The sequence below is a fragment of the Mauremys reevesii genome, linkage group 9 (genome assembly GCF_016161935.1).
Source record: "Mauremys reevesii isolate NIE-2019 linkage group 9, ASM1616193v1, whole genome shotgun sequence".
Lineage (NCBI taxonomy): Eukaryota > Metazoa > Chordata > Testudines > Geoemydidae > Mauremys > Mauremys reevesii.
In genome coordinates this window covers 41,133,079-41,148,744 of record NC_052631.1, presented here as the reverse complement: position 1 = coordinate 41,148,744, position 15,666 = coordinate 41,133,079, and the positions used below count along the sequence as shown (strand labels likewise).

The following is a 15,666-nucleotide window of genomic DNA, read 5'->3' as shown; positions in this document are numbered from 1 at the left end:
TGCATAAAGAAGAGAAAATGGGGAATATATACTAGGATTAGAAAAGAAGCCAGCTCTTTTATATATTAAGTTTCATCTTCATGAAAAATATATTGTAATCGGTCTTCTTATTTCCAGACTCTCTCAATAATTTTTCAGAAACAACTTGATGCCAATGGGGGAAATACAAAGTAAATAAAAATTGTTCTATTGTAAAGTATGTTTCATGAAACAAAATCATACATGTAGATGTTAAACCATGCTGTATTTGAGCTCCTTCCATGTCAGAGTAGAATTTCTCATGGCACGCTTCACAATGATGCAGCCCAATAATATATTAATTGTCTTATCCAATGAATTGTAGTACTGCTAGTGATTTATTAATTATCACGTGGCTTATTTTTACATTTCTTATTAATCAAAGATGTTCTGGAGTGAAATGTCATTGATGGCTTAACATGAGGAGACCAGACTACTACAGGGAAAAAGCAAATTATTTCTTATTAACAGACCAAGTACCATAGTTTTATCCCCTTTTGTCTGGAATATTAAAATGTCTTTTCAGGCCACATCCCACCCTCCAACACTGCTTATTTCCCTACAGTTAATTAGCTCTTTAATCAGTTCCTTCTGCTTCTGAGAGTACTAGTAATTGAACTGGACTTCACACAGTAAATCACGGATAGAGATTAAAGAAATACTGTACCAAGGTGGTTAAGAAACATTTATAGTTTACAGATCTGGCATGTGAGTGTGGAACATTTTCAGACACAAGCCACTCTAAAGGCTGGACATTTAGAATATTTCAGTCTTTTCTTTCCTGAGATTGCCATTCATAGCTGAAGAAACTGAAAATATACTCAACTTTGTTTGAAATTCCCTCTGCTGGATTATTATGGTGCTTCCCATTGCAATAAAGAGGGTTAAGTGCTCACTAGGACCAAATCCTGTAGCCTGCTCTGAGTTCATCTCTTTCGTTAAAGTCAATGAAAAATTTGCCTGAACAAGTTCTACAGGATTGGGCCTATACTGCAGGTTTTTAAGATTTACATAAGCACTCAGTGTTGGCCTAACTCTACTCCACTGAAGTCAGTCACAGTCAACAGAAATTGACTTCAGTGGGGACTGAGTTAGGCCAACATTGAGTGCTTTTGAAAATCCCACCATCAAAGTTGCCTTGATATATTATCAGGGGAACACACAATAAAATAAAGGCTGAGGCATCACCATGTGCTTTGTTCATTCATTAGACAAGGGTGCTTTAAGGTTTCAGATTTTGTAATACTCCACAGAATACTAGTACATTTTCAGTAGAATAGTTTGTGTAAGTAGTAAAGTCTCAGTAATTGTATTAAACCTCACTACTGTACTTTGGTATCAAATCTCTGCTCAGAAGGTGGGGGAGCCTTGACTTTTTGGTGGGTATGTAAACTAACCTACCAATTATCATGGTTCAGCTGTACTTAATTGTGCTATGCCTGATGCAATATAAGACTGTTTCTAAGTGGAAGTTATTTGCTCTTGATCCATTTATTATAAATATTTCAGACCATTTAGACAACAAAATACACAGATTGAACAAACTGGATGGGTCAAAAGGGGATAGTAACCATTACCGTATTCACCTCTTCAGGATGTTACAAGGCTTCATGTTTGTAAAGTAACATATCTATGCCTCAGTTTCCCTTTTTTATAAAATATGAAGATTGTTACTTACATTCCTTTGTAAAGTACTAAGATCTATAGAAGATGAGCACTCCATAAGAGCTAAGTACAATTATTACCACAGAGTAGTATTGTGGGAATTCATTTCACATCAGTTCCTCCATTGCACTTGGAGGATTAAAGATTTTAACAACCAAGAGGTACCTGAAGAGTTACATTTCAGCAGCTGAATGACTGTGAGCCAGGCTAGTTTTAGGATAAATTCTGCTCTCATTCAGAGCCCTTCCATTGACATCAATGGGTTTGGGATCAGGCTCTTATTCTCTCTGGGAGAGACAACAGGTGAGCAGCATTAGAGAATTTAAGAGACTATTAAGATTCAGAAACGAGAAGGGTTAAACTTTTCTGACTGTGTGTGTATTCCTGTCAGATTCTTGTCTACTGTTGTATGGATTCTGGGAGGGGGGTTGGATAACCCCAGTCACCTTGCAGTATTAAGCAGTATCCCAACCCATATAAAACATACCAGGTCTAGTGCAACTACTTGGACATCAGTTTCAATTTCACTAACTATGAATTCTCAAACTTAGCTTTCTATGTGCAGTAGTGCTAGTAAAGCTTGAGAGTCTGAATGTTTATGGAAAGCCAGTGTAGAAGAGGAACTGGCATGACTTGCAAATTAATTTTTACATTCCAATGAATAACTACTGGAAAATGTGATATTTCACTTGCTGTACCATTTAATCTTGTGTAAATGGAAGCCAGGCCATTTTGTATCTGTGAAACCTGTCTATGGAATTCTCTGCCAAATAAAGTTTGAGATGCCCAGTCAAACACTTTATTTAAGGCAAGACTGTTGATTTTAACTCCTTCCCCATGCTGATGTTATTTTTTAGTTTGTACAGTGCCCTGTGGTACAGTTGTGAAGGACACAATGTAACGATAAGTTGTTGATGACTGTGTCTTCTTGGTTATTTAGGAGATGCGAGAAGAAATTAATTCACAACTGATTTTCAAATGAGACATCGCTAGCGTACAAGCATCTAGGCACTAATTAGCCAAAACATGCTTGTTTGATTTCCTAGGCAGTGACTTTGGGAATTAAGGACTCAGTTCAAAATAGCCGTTACTAAATAACTACGTAAATGATTAAAACATAAGGTTATTAGAGAAATCTTAGCTAAAAAGTAAACAAGCTGGATAGATACCAGTTGCTGTGTGTTTTATTTTTAAATCATGGCTATGTCCCATCATGCACTGGGGATTTAGATGACAAAGATAATGTTTCTTCTCTGTCAGGAGAGTAAATTAGTGGTTAAAGCACAGGATTACCAGTCACCAGATTTACATTCTACTCCCATCTTTACCATTGAATCAGCAGATGAGTTTGAGTAAGTCACTTGACCCTTGTTCCTTTGCATTGCCATCTGAAACATGGAGATTCTATGATAACATTTACCTACTGTACCTTGTGTGTGGTCCACTAAAGCACTCAGAGCCTCCTGCAAGTTATCTTATTAAAGTACTAGGCCCTGATTCAGCAAGCAATCTCTGTTCAGCAAAGCACCTGAGCATTTGCCAGATAACTTGTTGAACTGGAGTCTTATTGCAAAACTATCTGGACAGATCTAAAGAGATCCAAAAGAATTGCTTTTATGGGCCCTGCCCTGTGTGGTCCATGCTAAGTTCTATTTTTCTCAACATTCTTATCGTTAATAGTTTTAAATAGCACCTATTGGTATTTATACCCTAAAATTTCAGATGGGCGCATCTTTCAGATCACAACTGATAGTTACATAAAAATTCTGACCCCCCACCCCCACCAACCACTAATCACATGACACTTAATCTAAACCAAAGACAAACTGTTTAGCTATGAATGTATTTTCCTAGCCAGTGTTCTAGATGTAATAATGGTTTTCAGAATGTGTGGGTCTGGCTCACTTCAAGCGGTTTTGCTCCTTCCTTGACTCCAGCTGCAAACTGCTAAACACATACTTTTTTAGGTCATTATGGCCTAATGTCTGTGGCATTACATTATTTCAGTGACATATCTTTGAACATACCGTAATTCCAAAAACTGCAGGTCATCTTTTAGCTAACTAGAAAGCAGGATTTTATATTAACTCCATCCTTTGCCTGTCTTTATTTTTTTTAAAAAGAGTGCTATGGAACTTCCCTTTCCCATTATTTTACATCCCTTCTTGGTAATGCGTCTTTTAAATTTGCCCTATTAGGGAAAACCATTGCTAGTGACAAAAAATGCACCACCACTGAGAACATCTTCCATCCCAATAAATGCCGGCACAGAGCCAGCAACAGAGAATAGCTCAAACACAACATGCATAACCAGAGATTCCTAAAAATGGAAACATTGCCAAAGATGACTTTTTTTTAAGCCACAGGCCAAGAGAGGATGACAGTTTGTCTTTGAACTGGTAATTTTTATGGTACTTTTCAAAAAGAAAAAAGGAAGGATTTTAACTTGTATTTTAACTCTTGATTTGGCAGAGTGAACAATTAAGGCATACATAGGGCATAGTGAGCCAATGTACTACCTTACCCAAAGAGGTATTAAATCTTGATTAGCTAAAAAGTGAAGTGAATTTGGTGGCCTCTATTTAAGAGGAGTACAATCTGGAATAGCAAAATAATTGAGAGTCAGGAGTGAGGTGTATTGGTTGAACTCTGTGGTAATAGCTGCTTAATGGATAGTATACACAACTGGGACTCAGAAGACCTGGGTTCTAGTCCCAGCTCAGCCAATGGCCTGCTGTGTGACCTTGAGTCAATCACTTCACTTCCTTCTGCCTCAGTTTCCCCATGGGGCTATGATATTGACCTCTTTTGTAATTGATTAAGAGTACAATATCAGACGTAGGTATTATCTTTCATTTACAAATACACTAAAATCAACAAAGTCAAACTGAAATTCTACTATAACCTGATGCCCCGTGTTGAGGGTCCTTAGTGGAAGTTTTGTGATTTTCCATTATTAGGACATTAGGGAGCCAGACACATTGGATCACCGCCTGTTAAAACATGACTTTTCTAACTCTGATCATTCCAGTTCAGTTCCGATTATTCAGATGCACAATGTCTTGTATGAATTGGCTCCTATGGACTGTCATTCCCTTTTGTTGCAAAGTTCCCAGATTTCACAGTAATGTAGGAGCAGAATGTGACTAAGTGAGACTGCTCACCAGTAGGCATAAGGCACACAATCTGGCCCTTAGGCAGTAGAATGACATTTCAGTGTTTTTACTTTTTAGAAGTGAATGTTTGTAAATTGCTCCATTTGGGCAGCTTCACCCCTATGAAAATCTTTCAGGCATTTCCCCACCACAGCTTGTTTATCAGCTGAAGTCTCCTGAGACACATACCATCTCCTGGACAGAAACCACACTAGTATTTTGCACACACAAAGTATGTAATATTCTGCAAAAATTTAAGCTACATGGTGTGTAAATGAAGAATAATGGGCATTGTTCCATTGTGAGATCTGGAGGGAAGATGCCTAGAAAGAAATGAACACCTTCCTTATTCCATAACCCGCTGTTGACATTGAAAACAGGAGTAGCAGGACAAATACAAACAAGAGTGCAGTGATTTTCTTTCTAAGGAACAAAGTGCAGATGTAATATGAAAGTTACATGAAATGGGCAAGATTGTCAGAGCCCCTGCAACCCAGGCACATTCAAACTGAAACTCCAGTTGGGGAGAGCAAGGGCTACTTGCCATAGACTCCTCTGTGAGCAAGTGGGCAGGGAAGGGCAGTTCTGATACCCTGCCCTGGCCACTCAAGGGGAGTAAGCTGCTCCATGAAATGGTGTGCAGGGACTTGCTCCCTACCTAGAAGAAGGGGGGAGCATGGGAGGAGTCGCAACTCATTTTCTGGGCTGCTCCTGGGGCAAAGCAGCTTGACTTCATCCCTTACTCTAGCCCTGTGAGAGTCAGGTTTAGGCTAAGAGGAAGCCAGATTGCTCCCTTCAAGAGAGACAACTGAGGGAGGGAGAGAGGTTGTGGAGGAGGAAACTTGTGAAAGTTTTCCTCGATCATTCTTTAAGGGGCAAGTACTCCTCACTGCCCCTAATAAACTGGCAATGGGGTTGGCTCCAAAACCTGAGAGTTCCCAATATCTGTGTTGCTCTCAGGAAAACCTACTGGAGGCAAGCCCTCCGTGGGCACTGGGGACACCTCTCCTCCATGAAGAGGTGGGGAGCTACCTGTCAAGGTGACAGCTTTCCAATCAATTTTTGAAGCAGCAGTACTTTCTAAGACTCTCAAGTGTTCAGAGACATCGCCTTCCTCACCCATTAACTTCTCATTCCTTCTGCCAAGCTCCATGAAGCTGGTTATTATGGCATTTCAAGCTATGAGGCACTGAAAAATCTATCAAGAAAGCCTGTTTCCCAGGAGAATTCCTGCAGACTCAAGCGCTTTGGATAAGGCAAGCAAGTTTTGGATGTATATCCAAATTAAACCCAAACATCTTGATATTCCCCATTCATTAAATCCAAACATATTTGATACGCTTAAACTCACATTGTATTCTGTCAGACAGAAAATAGCAATTTGCTGCTCCAAATAATCCAACAATTTATGTTGGATGATTAATCAGAATAATGCTTATCCAAAAAAAAATCACATTTTTATTTAAATTTCAAGACAATAAGGACTTGATTCAGAGCCCAATGAAGCCTATGGGAGGTCTTACAGTGACTACAATGGACTTTAGACTGGCTCCAAATGATTTTCCTGTATTGATATGTTCATCCACTGAAGCCTGAGTCTACTGTTCATTTGTTCACACTACCGCTTCCAAAGCTGATGAGTTAAAACTTACTCTCAAGGCCAGATATCAACAGGTAAACTGAATAATGAGACTTGTTTTCCTTACATTGGTTTTGACCTTGGTGAAATCTTTCTTGCTCTATCATTTTCTTTGCCAAAAAAAAGTGAGAAAAGGGTCTCATTTTTTTTCTGTATTGGAATAAAAATAAATTCAGAACCTCAAAATTTCTCATGAAACCAAATTACTGTTTTCTGACCAGCCCAAGTCATCTCATACCTGCTTCAGACATCTTCATACCATACTATGTTGTGCATTCCTTCTTGTTTTTGATAAATGCAAACCAAACTCAGGCTCATGCCAAAAGTGATTGTGGAACTAACAATATCCAGGCCAATCTTTGTAAAACAAACCTAAATTGCATTTTGACATTATTTACCAAACATACACAATAATTTGCCTCTCCTGCTCCATCCCCCCTCCCCCAGCTATAATTCGTCCTACTTCTCAACTGAAATTGAAATCTAGCCAACGAATAGTTATACTTGTATTACAATAATACTACAATGGCAAAATATTAACTATAAGATGTTATTTACACCTCTTATTGGCTCAGAAATGAGCCTTTCAGTTGCATTATTCACCATTAATCAGTGCCTAAGGATGAAGTTAGTTCTCCAGCTTCATAGGTATTATGTTACAAATCTATTTTGCAATCATTCTATCAATTGCCAATTATATGAACTAATTGAGATTAAACCATTTCTAAACTGCTCCTGTGCTATCCAACATTACAATTGATTCCAGAGTTCCATTCTAGGAATCTGTATAAAGTATCCCAAACCATGGGCTTTAATCAAAACATCTCCCTTTTTAATTGGTCACAGTTACATACTGCATACTGTAGAACATGATTATATATAAAAATTTAACTGGTTTGCATAGATTTTCATCAGGGAAATAAAGCCAATTGCATGCACTGCAAGTATTTAAAAGATAATTCATAATCCTACAGAAAAACAAGCTCATCTAGTATTATTGTGCTATTTTTGTCCTTGCTATTTTTACTACACTATATAGTGTATCTACAGCTGGGCAAGTAAAGGGAAAAATTCTTCATGAATTTTACAAAGGTCTTTTAATCACAAAATTATTCATCCATCTTTATAAAGTGGGCAATTAATGAAAATGATAGTTACTGAAATTTTTAAAAGATTATGAAGTTTGTTGAATAATTTATTCAACAAATAATATTAAAACCCCACTATCTGTGAATGCAGGTTTCACGGTTATCATAGATTCAATGTAGAAAAGCTGGTTGTTAACAGACTCACTGCATCAGGATTCTCATCTCTGTAACACTCTAAGGGCCAGATTTTCAAGTGCTCAGCACCCATAAATGGGAGATTTTTCAAAAGTGCTCACCATCCAGCAGCTCCCATTCTGACACATTGCACTGAGAACTTTTGAAATTCTGGCCAATAATATTGGTGCTCAAAGAGAAGCTTAGCTCTTTTGTAAGAGAGTTCAGCACCTGCAATTTGGGCCAGATTTGAAATCTGGCCCTTGATTTCACAGGAAGCTAAAATCTGCACTAAGAACCTAATTCAATGCCCACTGAAGGCACTGGAAAGGCTCCCAACTTTTTCTGTTCAAAGTAAGTGATTTTACATCAGGCTTGTCTACACTATGAAATTTTTGCTCCCACCATTGGTACCACTAGTGCTGCTCTCTCAGTGCTAGCACTATGTTTCAAATCCAATATGTGAAAGGGAAAATAAATCACCAGTCTGATGAAAAATGAAAGGGGAAAAAACACATCCATAATGCGTTTAGATTCTAATGTACCATACTATGTATTTGATCAGTTGATTCAGAGTGGTCCAAGTTAACTAATAAATCTTATTTCAACAAGGGTGCTAAGGTAATGATCCAAAATACTACAGTAACAATAATGAAAGTTGTGATGTATTGGATTATTACCATAGAATACTGTATGATTTCTATTTTTAAAAGGGAAATAAATATATAGAAAAGTTGTGATCATTTCCCTGCAACGCATGAAATGCAGGGCAAAATAATCAGTGTTTGGCAAACACTCTGGGGCTATCTTTTTGTGTTTCTAATAATTATGAAATAATGGAGAGCTAATAAAATGTCTTAATAGAAGTGAAATCTTTAAAATATTCAATATTTAAACGGGCAATATTAAACATGAAGACAGAAAAATAATGGAAATATTAAAGCACATAAGCCACGTAAGATTTGTGATCTCCTAAAAATCTAAGCAGTTCTGGGTCTAAGGTCAGTACTTGGTTGAGAGATTCAAGTACTACAGAAAGTTATGTAAATCAGTAGTTGCCACTCTTCCCTGTGAATTAGCATGAAACAAAGGCCTGATCTACACTATGCGTTTATACCGAATTTAGCAGCGTTAAACCGATTTAACCCTGCACCCGTCCACACAACGAAGCCCTTTATATCGATATAAAGGGCTCTTAAAACCGATTTCTGTACTCCTCCCCGACGAGGGGAGTAGCGCTGAAATCAGTATTGCCATGTCGGATTAGGGTTAGTGTGGCCACAATTCAACGGTATTGGCCTCCAGGCAGTATCCCACAGTGCACCATTGTGACAGCTCTGGAAAGCCATCTGAACTCGGATGCACTGGCCAGGTAGACAGGAAAAGCCCCGCGAACTTTTGAATTTAATTTCCTGTTTGGCCAACGTGGAGAGCTCACCAGCACAGGTGACCACGCAGAGCTCATCAGCACAGGTAACAATGCAGTCTCCGGAGAATCGAAAGAGAGCTCCAGCATGGACTGCACGGGAGGTACTAGATCTGATTGCTGTATGGGGAGAGGATTCCGTGCTAACAGAACTCCGTTCCAAAAGACTAAATGAAAAAACATTTGAAAAAATTTCCAAGGCCATGATGCAGAGAGGCCACACCAGGGACTCAGTACAGTGCTGTGTGAAAGTTAAGGAGCTCAGACAAGCCTACCAGAAAACCAAAGAAGCAAACGGAAGGTCCGGGGCAGGGCCGAAAACATGCCGCTTCTACGCTGAGCTGCATGCAATTCTAGGGGGGTCTGCCACCACTACTCCACCCCTGTCCGTGGATTCCGAGGTGGGGGTGGTAATCGCAGCCATGGCTGAGGATTCTGCAGACAGAGAAGATGAGGAGGAGGAAGAGGAGGACGAGCTTGCAGACAGCACACACACTCCGTTCTCCCCAACAGCCAGGAGCTTTTTCTCACCATGACGGAATTACCTTCCCAGCCCTCCCAAGCCACTATCCCAGACAATGAAGCCATGGAAGGGACCTCTGGTGAGTGTACCTTTGTAAATATAAAACATGGTTTAAAAGCAAGCGTTATTTAATGATTAATTTGCTCTGAGGACTTGGGATGCATTCGCGGCCAGTACAGTTACTGGAAAAGTCTGTTAACATGTCTGGGGATGGAGCGGAAATCCTCCAGGGACATCTCCATGAAGCTCTCCTGGAGGTACTCCAAAAGCCTTTTCAGAAGGTTTCTGGGCAGGGCAGCCTTATGCCGTCCTCCATGGTAGGACACTTGACCACGCCATGCATGTAGCAAGTAATCTGGTATCATTGCATGACAAAGCCTAGCTGTGTATGATCCCTGTGTTTGCTGGCATTCAAGCAACATCCGTTCTTTATCTCGCTGTGTTATCCTCAGGAGAGTGATATCGTTCATGGTAACCTGGTTGAAATTCAGGAATTTAATTAAGGGGACAGAGATGGCCATTCCTACTGAGCTTTTTCGCGTTTGGCTATCAGGGATCTTCCCTGCTACCAGCCACGCGGTGGGGGGGAGGTGTGTGTGTGTGTTTAGCAGTGATCTTCCATGATACTAGCCATGCGGTGGGGGGGAGGAGTAAAGCGATCATCCCAGAGAATTGGATGGGGGCATGGTTTCTGCTGCTGCATGTTAACAGGAAAGAAGCAGCATTCAACGGGCTTTGCTTGCTATTTGGGAAAGGAGGGCGCTGGATATATGAAGGCTGCAGAAGACGAAAGACAATGGCTTACCATGGCCGCATGCAAGCCAAATTCTGCTGCCCGGACCTGGGTCTGTGAGATCTCTAACACCAGAGCCGCAGGCACTCAATATTAAGATGCAAAATGCGACCTTGTAATGAAATCACATGTGCTATGTAAGGTGAATAGTGTTGTTCACAGTGAAAGAGTATAACCATTGATCTGTAAAATGTATCTTTTTAAATACTTCTCTCCCTTTTTTCCCTCCCTCATGCAGCTGCACATTTTTCAAGCCTCCCTACTCCGTCCCGAAGGCTATCTCAGATAAGGCGGCGGGAAAAAAAGACGCGAGACTAAATGTTCTCGGAAATCATGGAAGTGACTCACAATGAAAGAGCTCATCTGAATGAGTGGAAGGAAGTGGTATCAAAGTACAGGAAAGATGCCAGTGACCGTGAGGACAGGAGGGACGAACGTGAGGACAGGAGGATAGGAGGGACGAACGTGAGGAGAGGAGAGACGCTCGAGATGAGAGGTGGTGGCAGGAAGATCAGCGGTGCCGGGATGCAACGCTGGGGCTGCTGCGTGATCAAACTGACATGCTCCGGCATATGGTGGAGCTTCAGAAAAGGCAGCAGGATCTTAGAGTACTGCTGCAGCCCCTGTATAACCACCCTCCCCCCTCACCATGTTCCTTAGCCTCCTCACCCACCAGACAAGTAAGAATGCGTGGGGGGAGGCTCCGTGCACCCGCCCACTCCACGCCAGTGGACAGCCCAACCAAAAGGCTGTCATTATTATTAAATTTTTTTAGTGGCCTTTTCCTTCCCTCCTATCCTCCTCCCAAACCCCACCCGGGCTACCTTGTCAGTTCTCTCCCTCTTTTTATAATTAATTAATAAAGAATACATGATTTTTAAACGAGAGTGACTATATTTCCTTAGAAAGCAAGCTGTGTTCAAAGGTGGGGGGTGGCTTAAAGGGAATGAGTCAATCAAGTGGTGGTGGGTTTCATCAAGGAGAAACAAACACAACAGTCACACTGTACCCTGGCCAGTGATGAAACTGGTTTTCAAAGCTTCTCTAATGCGCACCGCTTCCTGGTGTACTCTTCTAATCGCCCTGGTGTCTGGCTGCGCATAATCAGCGGTCAGGTGTTTTGCCTCAGCCTCCCACCCCACCATAAAGGTCTCCCCCTTACTCTCACAGAGATTGTGGAGCACACAGCAAGCAGCAATAACAATGGGGACATTGGTTTGGCTGAGGTCTGAGCGAGTCAGTAATGTGCGCCAGCGTGTCTTTAAACGGCCAAATGCACATTCTACCACCATTCTGCACTTGCTCAGCCTGTAGTTGAACAGCTCCTGACTACTGTCCAGGCTGCCTGTGTATGGCTTCATGAGCCATGGCATCAAGGGGTAGGCTGGGTCCCCCCAGGATAACTACAGGCATTTCAACATCCCCAACTGTTATTTTCTGGTCTGGGAAGTAATTCCCTTGCTGCAGCTGTTTAAACAGAGTAGTGTTCCTTAAGACACGAGTGTCATGAACCCTTCCTGGCCATCCCACGTGGATGTTAGTGAAACGTCCCTTGTGATCCACCAGTGCTTGCAGCACCATTGAAAAGTACCCCTTGCGGTTTATGTACTGGGTGCCCTGGTGCTCCAGTGCCAAGATAGGGATATGGGTTCCATCTATCGCCCCACCACAGTTAGGGAATCCCATTGCAGCAAAGCCATCCACTATGACCTGCACATTTCCCAGAGTCACAACCTTTCGTAGCAGCAGCTTAGTGATTGCTTTGGCTACTTGCATCACAGCAGCCCCCACAGTAGATTTGCCCACTCCAAATTGATTCCCGACTGACCAGTAGCTGTCTGGCGTTGCAAGCTTCCAGAGGGCTATTGCCACTCGCTTCTCAACTGTGAGGGCTGCTCTCTTCTTGGTATTCTGGCATTTCAGGGCAGGGGAACGCAAGTCACAAAGTTCCATGAAAGTGCCCTTACACATGCGAAAGTTTCGCAGACACTGGGAATTGTCCCACACCTGCAACACTATGTGGTCCCACCAGTCTGTGCTTGTTTCCTGGGCCCAAAATCGGCGTTCCATGGCTAGAACCTGCCCCATTACCAGCAGGATCTCCAACGCCCAGGGCCCGCAGTTTGAAAAAATTCTGTGTCCATGTCCTCATCACTCTTGTCGCCACTCTGCCGTAGCCGCCTCCTCCTCGCCTGGCTTTGCAGGTCCCGGTTCAGCATTGTGTGCACGAGAATGCGCGAGGTCTTTAAAACATCCATGATTGCTGTCTTGAGCTCAGCAGGGTCCATGCTTGCCGTGGTATGGCATCTGCACAGTTCAGCCAGGAAAAAAGGCGCGAAACGGTTGTCTGCCGCTGCTTTCACGGAGGGAAGGGTGAGGCTGTACCCAGAAGCACCAGCAACAATGTTTTTTGCCCCATCAGGCACTGGGATCTCAACCCAGAATTCCAATGGGTGGGGGAGACTGCGGGAACTATGGGATAGCTACCCACAGGCAACGCTCCAGAAATCGATGCTAGCCTCGGTACATGGACGCACACCGCCGAATTACTGTGCTTAGTGTGGCCGCGTGCACTCGACTTTATACAATCTGTTTTAAAAAACCGGTTTCTGTAAAATCAGAATAATCCCGTAGTGTAGACATACCCAAAGCTTCAGCATGATGTTAGCAGCCATGGAACTACAGGAGTTAATTCAGGGAAGTCTTATGGCCTGTGTTATGCATGAGGTCAGACTAGAAGATCACAGTGGTCCCTTCTGCTTTATAATCTATGACCGCACATCAGTAGTGGCAAAAGTGATCTCTATGTAGAGTTTATAAATTAGGCATCCAATTTGCAATAAACCCCTTGTTGGTAGATATTTGTACAGAGTTCATTGCAGAATCGCAGAATTACTTTGTAATATCTCAACACCACTTCAGCGTCTTTGGATGAATATTGTTACATAAATGAAAAAAATTGCTATTTGTTTACAACCAGTCACTGTAATAACCAATATATATTTACTATGTTTGGGTCTGAGCCGAAGCCCAATGAAGCCAATAGGAGTCTTGCCAGTCACTTTAATGGGTATTATCATCAGGCGCTTTATTTTCAGCTAAAGATAAATATAATCTAGCCATTAGAATTGGAGTAAAAAATACCCACCCCAAACTTTTTCCAAATGCTATTGGGCTGTGAGGATGTGTGTGTGTAGTCCTCAGTGGTGGCATGGGATTGTACTGGGTTGAATCTATTCTGATCAATATCTATTACTATGCAGCACTATCATGAGTCAGCTAATGAAAGAGATATAGGAGATGAAGAGAAGACTGGGGCAGTAGCAAGGAGAGAATGCTTCTTACAGGCCAAGTCCAGCTCATCGTATTCACCTGAGTAGTTCCATTGTGTGGGAGAAGATAGAGGGAGAAGGCTGCTGCTAATAACAAAAACAACAGGTAGCCTCAGTGCTTCATCCAAGATCATTACTCTCACTTTGTGACAAGATGATGAATTCTGGAGATGGCCAGAACATTGTTAGTTGCTTTCCCTTTCTTCTAGTCTCTTAGTTAGTAAATACTATCCTAAGTACCTCTTTGAACTCCCTACTGCCAGAGTGACATTGAAAAAGCTAAGTAGACATTGACTTAGTACAATTGCATCACGTTGTTGATGCTAGTAACAGAGATTAATGCTATGTTGCTCATGTTCTTCACAAAAAGTTACTTTGCCAGAAACACACGACAGTGGCTGCAAGTAGTTTGACAAATTTACATGAATCTCTCTGTAGAGATTGAAGTTGATTCTATATGTTTTTGCTAAATTGTCTGTGTAATTTTATGATTTTTTTGATAATCAAATTTCACATCCTATAAAAGTCCACTGACAATGGTGACAATAGAAGAGTTATTAGAAGCACTGCTTCTATTATTGTTCATTACAGCACCCACTAGTGTTCTCTGTGTTGTGAATTGCCTAGAAAGAGGTGCCCATGCCTTAAACAGTATCTCTAATTTGGACAAGAACTGAGTGAGAGCAACAGACAGTGGAGAATGAACAGAGGATTGGAATGCAAAAGGTACAAACATTAGGTACTATACTAGCTTAGCTATCTCATGCACATATCTTGAACTTTGACAGATGTGCAAGACTAGACTATAAATACCTAGTATTTATATATACAACACACACATCCTTTCATCAAGAAGAAAGTACACAATTTTAGGCCATGTTTTCAAAATATAGGAGCCTAAATTCTGATTTAGGCTTCTAAATATGTAGGCTGGTTCTCAGAAGTGCAGAACACATCCAGTAGCTCCCATTTAAGTCAGCTGGATGAGTTCAATATTTTTGAAAATCAGCCCACTTATTCAGAATCCTAAATCAGGACTTAGGCTCCCTGTTTTTCAAAAATCTTGGCCCTAGATGCTGTTGTTTACTTGCTAATAGATGTGCATAGCCCTATTGCACTTTAATTTGAAGCTAATATTTATTCTTTATCAATGGGAAAAAATCCATTGCCTATGAAACAGTATCTGTGTTTCACTCAAGAAGCAATCTAGGTTCATGGACAGTGTTTAATCTGGTATGATACATAGCAAGCTAATACAGTAACTCCTCGCTTAACGTCGTTATGTTCCTGAAAAATGCGACTAAGTGAAACGATGTTACGCAAATCCAATTTCCCCATAAGAATGAATGTAAATGTGGGGGTTAGGTTCCAGGGAATTTTTTTTTGCCATACAATACAGTACAGTACTATATTTGGGAGGTGCCCCTGCCTTACCCCACACAGGCACAGCCCACTGGCACTGGAGACAATGAGGCAGACAAGGAGGCTGAAGGTGCCGTAGGCTAGGAGAAGCACGTTGCGCAGCAGCAGCGGCAGCTTTCCCTACTCTGCAAGCACCAGGGGCAGGGGGCTCAACCCGTTCCCCCAAGCCTCCACCCTTAACCCACCTTTTCTTTCCCCCTCTCCCCCTTTACTCCGCATGCCACATCCTCGCTCTTCCCCCATCCCTCCCCTGCCTCCTGCCCGTGGCAATCAGCTGGCTTGCAGCATTCAGGAGGTGCATGCTCCCCCTCCCTCCCCTGACTCCTGAACACTGCAAGCCAGCTGATTGCTGCGGGCAGGAGAAGGGGGGAAGAGGGGGAAAACAGTGATCTGCGGGGTCTGCCGGCAGGCAGGAGGTGCTGTGGGGGGGC

The 15,666-nt window shown here is 41.9% G+C and overlaps 1 long non-coding RNA gene across 1 annotated transcript in view; it reads right to left on the bottom strand.

Moving 5' to 3' along the window:
• LOC120371600 overlaps positions 1-15,666 on the bottom strand; it is a 196,359-nt gene that overhangs the window by 28,652 nt on the left and 152,041 nt on the right. The gene's annotated exons all lie outside the window — the stretch shown is intronic.